General features: G+C 40.9%; 1 long non-coding RNA gene across 1 annotated transcript in view; it reads right to left on the bottom strand.

Moving 5' to 3' along the window:
• Positions 1–708: 708 nt before the first annotated feature.
• Positions 709–10,012, bottom strand: part of LOC132345128 (uncharacterized) — a 32,762-nt gene continuing 23,458 nt past the window's right edge. Inside the window, exon 2 of the long non-coding RNA XR_009494261.1 lies at positions 709–8,604. This is a non-coding gene — a long non-coding RNA (uncharacterized lncRNA). The remainder of the gene's footprint in view (positions 8,605–10,012) is intronic.

Below are 10,012 nucleotides of genomic sequence, written 5' to 3'. Positions count from 1 at the left end.
AAAAATTAAGTCAAAATACATCATAGACCTAAATGTAAAATCTAAAACTACAAAGCTACTAGTAGAAAACATAGGAGAAAATCTTTGTGACCTTTCATTAGACAAGTATTTTGTAAATAAGACACTAAAAACACAATCAATAAAATTTTGATAAATTGGATTTCATCAAAATTTAAAACTTCTGTTCTTGAAAAGACACTGTGAGAAAAATGAAAAGATAAGCTGCAGACTGGGAGAAAATACTTCCAAAACACATATCTGATGAAGGATTAATGTCTGAAATATAAAGAGCTTTGAAAATTCAATAATAAGAATAGACAACTCAATTTTTTTCAGTGGGCAAAAAATTTTGAACAGATATTTTCAAGAAGATATAAAGATGGCAAATAAGCACATGAAAAGATGCTAAACATCATTAGTCATTAAAGAAATGCAAATTGAAATCAGAAAGAGAAAAAATACAAAGAGATATTGCTATATACTTATTAGAATGCCCAATTAAAAAGGCTGATCATACCAAGAGTTGACAAGGCTGTGGAGGAACCGGAACTCTCATAAATTGTTAATGGGAGTACAAAATGGTACAATCACTTTAGAAAACAGTTTGGTCGTCTCTTAAAAAGTTAGGCACACCTACCATACGATCTAGCCATTTCACTCCTATCCATTAACCTGGGGGAAAGAAAGTATGTGTCCACACAAAGCGTGTGAATGTACATAGCACTTTTATTTTTAAGAGCGAAAAATTGTAAACAACTCAGAAGTCCATCAACAGGTAAACTGATTAGAAAACCTCAGTATATTCATATAATGGAATACTAATCACCAATAAAAAGTAAAAAAAAAATTGGTAACAGCTTGAGAGAGAGGTAATTCACATACCTTAAAATTCACCCATTTAATGTATGAAAGTCAAAAGTTTTTTGACTCTGTTCACAGAGTTGTGCCACCATCACCATGATCAACTTGAGAACATTTTATCACCCCACAAAGAAAAGCTGTACACCTTCAATTTCCCCTCAACTTTTGCCTGCAAGTCCAGGCAATCACTAATCTACTTTCTCTATATATATCTTTGCCAATTCAGAACATTTCGTTAAGAGATGGAATCATGTAATATTGTTTTTGTGTGTATGTGTCTTTCTTCCACTTGGCATAATGTGTCCAGGTTCAACCATGTTGTAGCATGTACCAGTACTTTATTCCTTTTATGGCGGAACAATATTTCATCATATGAATATATCACATTTGATTAATCCATTCATCATATGGTGGACATTTGGGTTGTTTCCATATACTGGCTATTATGAATAATAGGCTTCCCTAGTGGCTCAGTTGGTAAAGAATCTGCCTGCAATGGGAGACCTGGGTTCGATCAACAGGTTGGGAAGATCCCTTGGAGAAGGGAATGGCAAACCACTCCAATACTCTTGCCTGGAGAATTCCATGGACAGGAGAGCAGGGCAGGATATAGTCCACGGGATCACAAAGTGTCAAACACAACTGTGTGACTTTCACTTTCATTATGAATAATGCTGCCATGAACATTTGTGTAAAAGACATATGCACACATTTCATTTTGGCGGGGGGTATAAATGTAGAAGTGGAATTGTTGGGTCAAATCCTAAGTCCCTGTTTAACTTTTTGAGGAACCACCAGACTGTTTTCCAAAGTAGTTGCACCATTTTAGATTCACTCAGTTGTGTCCAACTCTTTGTGACCCCATGGACTAATAGTCCATGGAATTCTCCAGGTCAGAATACTGGAGTGGGTAGCTGTTCCCTTCTCCAGAGGATCTTCCCAACCCAGGGATCGAACCCAGGTCTCCCACATTGCAGGCAGATTCTTTACCAGCTGAGCCACCAGGGAAGCATTTTACATTCCCACCAGCAATGTATATGAGTTACAATTTCTCTGCATACTCACTTTTACTTCCTATTATCTGACTTTATCTATAGCCATCCTAGTGAGTGAGAAGTGGTATCTCATTGTGGTTTTGATTTGCATTTCCCTGATTACTAATGATGTTAAGCATCTTCTATATACATTTGTGTATTTTCTTGGGAGAAATGTCTATTTAGATCCTTTGCTCATTTAAAAAATTGGATTGTCGTTTATTATTGAGTTTTAAGAGTTCTTTACATAGTGTAGATATAGTCCCTTATCAGAGGAATAAATGATTAACATACACAACAATTCAGATGAGTTTCAAGATAATTGCACCAAGTGAAAAGGGAAAGAAACTAGACCAAACAGTAAATACTGTAGACTATGTAAAATTCTAGAAAATGTGAAATAATCTATAGTTACAGAAAGCAGGGAGAGTCTAGGGTGAGGTACAGAAAGGGAGGGTTTACAAATTTGGTACAACGAAACTTGGGGATGATGTTTATTTTTGTTATCTTCACTGTGGTGATGGTTTCATGAGTATATATGTAAATCAAAACTTATCAAATTATATGCTTTAAATATGTACAATTTACTGGGCTTCCCTGGTGGCTCAGACGGTAAAGAATCTGCATGCAATACAGGAGACCTGGGTTCATTCCCTGGGTTGGGAAGATCTCTCTGGAGAAGGGGACAGCTACCCACTCCAGTATTCTGGCCTGGAGAATTCCATGGACTGCATAGTCCATGGGGTCGCCAAGAGTCTGACACAACTAAGCGATTTTCAGTAACTTTTCAAAGCTATTTTAAAAGAATCCAAGGGACTATACAGTTCTCTGTTACTTCATTTTGTCATGTCACTGTTTCTTCACCCTGAAAGCTCCCTCCCAACTGGACTCCACACCCCTTCCCCATTTATCTTGCTCTTCTACCCTCACTGTGTTCTCCAACATCTCCTGTCCCACTTGACTCTATCACAGGACACACCTTGTCTCCTGCCACGTTTATTGGTGCTTCTCTCCCTACTTCTTCCCAGGTCCTAGGACAGTGCACACTTGAGGCGCTTGCAGAATTCAGCCCAGTGTTTCAGTTCTGTTTAATGCGATAGTTAAAAGCACACACTCTGAGACAGACAGCTTGGGTTCCAATCCTGGTTTTCCTATCGGGACCTTGTGCGCGCTAAGTTGCTTAGGTTGTGTTCAACTCTGCGACCCTATGGACTGCAGCCCGCCAGGCTCCTTTGCCAGTGAGATTCTCCAGGCAAGAATACTGTAGTGTGTTGCCGTGTCCTCCTCCAGGGGATCTTCCAGACCCAGGAGAGTCTCCTGCAACTCCTCTATTGCAAGTGGATTCTTTACCACTGAGCCACGGGGGAAGCCCTTTATGTCTTCAGTTCAGTTCAGTCACTCAGTCCTGTCCGACTCTTTGTGACCCCATGAACCACAGCACACCAGGCCTCCCTGTCCATCACCAACTCCCAGAGTTCACCCAAACCCAGATCCATTGAGTCAGTGATGCCATCCAACCATCTCATCCTCTGTCATCCCCTTCTCCTCCTGTCCTCAATCTTTCCCAACATCAGGGTCTTTTCAAATGAGTCAGCTCTTCGCATCAGGTGGCCAAAGTATTGGAGCTTCAGCTTCAACATCAGTCCTTCCAATGAACACCCAGGACTGATCTCCTGTAGAATGGTCTGGTTGGATCTCCTTGCAGTCCAAGGGACTCTCAAGAGTCTTCTCCAACACCATAGTTCAAAAGCATCAATTCTTTGGTGCTCAGCTTTCTTTATAGTCCAACTCTCACATCAATACATGACCACTGGAAAAACCATAGCCTTGACTAGACTGACATTTGTTGGCAAAGTAATGTCTCTGCTTTTTAATATGCTCTCTAGGTTGGTCGTAACTTTACTTCAAGAAGTAAGCGTCTTTTAATTTCATGGTTGCAGTCACCATATGCAGTGATTTTGGAGCCCCCCAAAATAAAGTCAGCCACTGTTTCCAATGTTTCTCCATCCATTTGCCATGAAGTGATGGGACCAGAGCCATGATCTTTGTTTTCTGAATGTTGAGCTTTAAGCCAACTTTTTCACTCTCCACTTTCACTTTCATCAAGAGGCTTTTTAGTTCCTCTTCACTTTCTTCCATAAGGGTGGTGTCATCTGCATATCTGAGGTTATTGAGATTTCTCCCCGCAATCTTGATTCCAGCTTGTACTTCCTCTAGCCCAGCGTTTCTCATGATGTACTCTGCATATAAGTTAAATAAGCAGGGTGACAATATACAGCCTTTATGTACTCCTTTTCCTATTTGGAACCAGACTGTTCTTCCATGTCCAGTTCTAACTGTTGCTTCCTGACCTGCATACAGATTTCTCAAGAGGCAGGTCAGGTGGTCTGGTATTTCCATCTCTTTCAGAATTTTCCACAGTTCATTGTGATCCACACAGTCAAAGGCTTTGGCATAGTCAATAAAGCAGAAATAGATGTTTTTCTGGAACTCTCTTACTTTTTCGATGATCCAGCAGATGTTGGAAATTTGATCTCTAGTTCCTCTTCCTTTTCTAAAACCAGCTTGAACATCTGGAAGTTCACGGTTCATGTATTGCTGAAGCCTGGCTTAGAGAATTTTGAGCATTACTTTACTAGCATGTGAGATGAGTGCAATTACGTGGTAGTTTGAGCACTCTTTGGAATTGCCTTTCTTTGAGATTGGAATGAAAACTGACCTTTTCCAGTCCTGTGGCCACTGCTGAGTTTTCCAAATTTGCTGGCATATTGAGTGTAGCACTTTCACAGCATCATCTTTCAGGATTTGAAATAGCTCAACTGGAATTCCATCACCTCCACTAACTTTGTTTGTAGTGATGCTTCCTAAGGCCCACTTGACTTCACATTCCAGGATGTCTGGCTCTAGGTGAGTGGTCACACCATCGTGATTATCTGGGTCATGAAGATCTTTTTTGTACAGTTCTTCTGTGTATTCTTGCCACCTCTTCTTAGTTTCCTCCGATATAAAAGGGGCATAAAATGAGTGCTCACCTTGTAGGGTTGGTGTGATGATTAAATGAGGTAATGTATGTAAAATTCTTAGATAAGTTCTCGGCACATAGTAAACACAGGTAGGGCTTCCCTGGTGGCTCAGTGGTAAAGAATCTGCCTACAATGCAGGAGACTTGATCCCTGGGTTGGGAAGATCCCCTGGGAGGGCATGACAACCCTCTCTAGTATCCTTGCTTGGAGAATTCCAAGGACAGAGGAGCCTGGCGGGCTATTGTCCACGGGGTCACAAAGAGTCGGACACAATTGATGTGACTGAGCACTCACGCATGCAAGCATAGGCAATTTTTTGCCATTATTTATTCTTGGAATGAGATTTGCCAAACTTGGAGATTTGCCAAAAATTGTTTAGGCTGCTATTTCTGGGAGAGAAAAAACTTTCAGGCTGTTTGGGAAATAGCTTCATCATTGTTTTCTCTTTGTGATAGAGTCTATTGCTGCTGGCCCTTCTCTTGTTAAAAATTCTAATTGGTGATTTTTGTTTGTTGTGTTTTTCCCTCCGTGGTAAACATTGAGGGCATGGTGAACCTGTTACTAAAAGGAGGTGAAACGGTAGCACAGGAACAAGATTATCACACTGAACTGAAAATGAACTGAAATATGCTCTGAGCCTTTGAACATTTGTTGTTATATGAACCCGGGTCAGGGAATAGTATGGGCTTTCCTGGTGGCTCAGTGGTAAAGAATCTGCCTGCGATGCAGGAGACCCAGCTTTGATCCCTGGGTCGGGAAGATGCCCTGGATAAGGGCACGGCAACCCACTCCAGTATTCTCGCCTGGAGAATTCCAGGGACAGAGGAGCCTGGCAGGCTACAGTCCATGGGATTGGACACAACTGAAATGACTAAGCAGCAGCAGCAGCAGCAGCAGCAGGGAATGGTACACTCCAAAAACTGTTTTTCCAGCCATCTTTTTTGGTCAGAAATTTGTTAACTCACTCCATCATAGTCCATCAGCCCTGTGAAAACAAGGTAGAACTCTATATCCATCAGAGCACGCTACCCCAGCTCACCTCTCTGCTTTCCCTTTGCTTGTTGCCCCAGCCTCGAAAGAGTTCTCTTTCCCTAGTAAAGCTTAATCCATCACCAGTGCTGAGTGGTATTTTAGAATGCACTCTAAATCCTGGAACACAGCAGGTGATGACCCGGAAGAGCTCCCATGGCATGACAGAAACACACTGAGAGTCATGCGGTCTGTTCCTTTGTCTCACTTACTGTTTACTGTTGGCCTGGAGACCAGGATGATTCTCTGAGCAGAGAGGTCCCTACAGGATAATTAAAAGGTAATAAAAACATTTTCAGAAATTAAACCTAGGACGCGTACTTAGCTCTAGCTAAATCTCGACACTAATTGGCTTCCTTTGACCAAATTCTGAGGTCTTCTAAAACTTTTAAACATTTCTAAATTATTTTTATTGTGGTAAAAAAAAATGTATGACATAAAATCCTAACCATTTTTAAGGGTACAGAACAGTACCATTAACTATATTTACATCATTGTGCAACCAATCTCCAGAAATTTTTCATCTTGCAAAACTGAAACTCTGTATTCATTAAGCAACTCCCCATTCTTCCCAGCTCCTGGCAACCATCATTTTACTTTCTGTTTTTATGAATTTGACTATCCTAGTTACTCCCATAAGTGGAATCACACTGTATTTATCTTTTGTGACTGGCTTAATTTACTTAGCTCAGTGTCCTCAAAATTCATCCATGTTGTAGCATGTGTCAGAATTCCTCTTTAAGGCTGGATAATATTCCACTGTATGTGTATACCACATTTGTTTACCCATTTATCTGTTAATGGACATTTGGATTGCTTCCATTCCTTGGCTGTTAAGAATAGAACATGGGTATACAAATAAGTTTTTAGGTTCCTGTTTTCAGTTTTTTTTTGGGGGGGGGGCAAAAAATGAAATTGTTGGCTCATATGGTAAAGGCTTCCATTCTTATTGTGAAAAAAAAAATCACATGCAAAAGAATGAAGTTCTCATAGGACATACAAAAATTAGCTCAAAATGGATGTGTTGGGCTGCATCCCACTGGCCTGCAAGGCCTGTACTTGCCCAACTTCAAGATCAGAAAAAAGATCCAGGAATCGGTGACAGAGACATCAGGAGTTTAATGGATGAGGGAGCTCAAGTGACACCCCACCACAGGCAGCAGATAGCAGGCAGGATAAGGGAGTAGTCTTCACTACCACAGGAAGAGGGAGTTTTCCAGTTGTGGGGGAATTGATATCAGTTTGGCTCATCAATTGCCAAGGAAACTATCATAGTGGAGATAGTTCTGATCTAAAGATTAGGACGATCACTAGCTGGGGCCAAGGGGAGTTCAGTTCAGTTCAATTACTCAGTGGTGTCCAACTCTTTCTGACCCCATGGACTGCAGCGTGCCAGGCCTCCCTGTCCATCACCAACTCCCAGAGCTTACTCAAACTCATGTCCATAGAGTCGGTGATGCCAATCAATCATCTCATCCTTTGTCATCCCCTTCTTCTCCTGTCTTCAATCTTTCTAAGCATCAGGGGTTTTTCCAGTGAGTCAGTTCTTCACATTAGATGGCCAAACTCCGGGTATTGGAGTTTCAGCTTCAGCATCAGTCCCTCCAGTGAATATTCAGGACTGATTTCCTTTAGGATGGACTGGCTGGATCTCCTTGCAGTCCAAGGGACTCTCAAGAGTCTTCTCCAACACCACAGTTCAAAAGCATCAATTCTTCGGGGCTCAGCTTTCTTTATAGTCCAGCTCTCACGTCTATACATGACTACGGGAAAAACCATAGCTTTGACTAGACAGTCCTTTGTTGGCAAAGTAATGTCTCTGCTTTTTAATATGCTGTCTAGGTTGGTCATAGCTTTTCTTCTAAGGAGCAAGTGTCTTTTAATTTCATGGCTGCAGTCACCATCTGCAGTGATTTTGGAGCCCTCCAAAATAAAGTCTGTCACTGTTTCCATTGTTTCTCCATCCATTTGCCATGAAGGGATGGAACCGGATGCCATGATCATAGTTTTCTGAATGTTGAGTTTTAAGCCAACTTTTTTGCTCTCCTCTTTCACTTTCATCAAAAGGCTCTTTAGTTCTTCTTCTCTTTCTGCCATAAGGGTGATGTCATCTGCATATCTGAGGTTTTTTATATTTCTCCCAGCAATCTTGATTCCAGCTTATGCTTCATCCAGCCCAGCATTTCTCATGGTGTACTCTGCATATAAGTTAAATAAGCAGGGTGACAATATAAGTATTTACTGATTAGGCTCTGTGATTAAGAGGGAAAGTCACTCAGTTGAGTAAGGTGTAGGTGAGGCGTGGACTGGTCAAGCATGGGATGAACAGGGAGCAAGAGAACAATCATTGGGGCTGGCCAACTTATATAGTTCAGTTCAGTCGCTCAGCCATGTTCGACTCTTTTCGACCCCATGGATTGCAGGATGCTAGGGTTCCCTGTCCATCACCAACTCCCAGTCTTGCTCAAACTCATGTCCATTGAGTTGGGGATGCAATCTAACCATCTCATCCTCTGTTGTCCCCTTCTCCTCTTGCCTTCAATCTTTCCCAGCATCAGCGCCTTTTCTAATGAGTCAGTTCTTCACATCAGGTGGCCAAAGTATTGGAGCTTCAGCTTCTGCATCAGTCCCTCCAATGAATATTCAGGACTGATTTCCTTTATAAGAGGTAAAATATAAAACTATTAAATTCCTAGAAGAAAACATGGGGTAAATCTTTATGACCTTGGATTTGGCAAAAGATTCCTAGAAATGACACCAAAAAACATAAAGAGCAAAAGCAACAAGTAGACAAATTGGACTCTGATAAAAATTTAAAAGTTTTGCGCTTCAAAGGACACTGGCTTAGTCCATTCAAACTGCTATAACAAACTATCACAAACTGAACAGCTTATTAAAAAAAAAAAAGAAATCCTCACTGTTTTGCAGGCTGAAAGTCTGAGATCAGGGTGCCAGCATGGTTGGGAGAGGGCCCTTCTCTGGGTCGCAGACTTCCTGTTGGGATCTCACATGGCAGAAGGGACTAGGGAGCTGGGGGGGGGGGGGGGGTCTGTTTTATAAGAGCATAATGCCATTCACGAGGGCTGCAGTCTCCTGACCTGAGCATTTTCCAATGGCCCCACATTCTAATACCATCACATTGAACATTATGATTTCAACATATGAGTTTTGAGCGGTGCAAATATTCAGCATGCACTATCAAGAAAGTGAAAGATGATCTACAGAGTGGAAGAAAATATTTGCAAATCATATGGGATAAGAGACTTGTATCCATGTATATGGACGGCTGAGTCCCTTTGGTGTTCACCTGAAACTATCACAGCATTTTTAACAGGCTATACCCCAACACAAAATAAAAAGATTTTTAAAAAAGACAGACTTGTATCCAGTATATATAAAGAACTGTTATAACTCAGTAATAAAAAAGATAACCCTAAAAATAAAAAAAGAAGAAAGAAAGAGAGAAAAAGATAACCCAATTTAAAATGAGCAAAGGCTCTGAATGGGAATGAAGTATTATTGACCCTTGCTATAGTGCAGATAAATCTTGAAAACCTCAGGCCAAGTGAAAGAAACCAGTCAAAAAAGGCTACATAAATACGTAATTCCATTCACATGAAATCTGCGCAATAGGGAAATCTCCATATAGATAACATAGGTTAGTGGTTGCTGAGGGCTGGGGTGGGGACAAGAGGGCTTGGGGAGAGGAATGATAGCTAAAGGGGATGAGGATTCTTTTGAGGTGATGAAAATTGTTCTAAAATTGGTGACAGTTGTACGTATCATATCTGTGAATCTATTAAAAATCATTGAATTGGAACTTTTAAGTGGGGGAATTGTACCATATATGAATTATATGTCAATAAAGCTATTTATGAAGAAATGCAAAAAAGCAAAGAAATGCAAAAAAGCAAAATGGCTGTCTGGGGAAGCCTTGCAAATAGCTGTGAAAAGAAGAGAAGCGAAATGCAAAGGAGAAAAGGAAAGATATAAGCATCTGAATGTAGAGTTCCAAAGAATAGCAAAAGAGATAAGAAAGCCTTCCTCAGCGATCAATGCAAAGAA

Source organism: Bos taurus, chromosome 4 (genome assembly GCF_002263795.3).
Source record: "Bos taurus isolate L1 Dominette 01449 registration number 42190680 breed Hereford chromosome 4, ARS-UCD2.0, whole genome shotgun sequence".
Taxonomy (NCBI): Eukaryota; Metazoa; Chordata; class Mammalia; order Artiodactyla; family Bovidae; genus Bos; species Bos taurus.
This window is presented reverse-complemented; position numbering and strand designations above follow the sequence as displayed.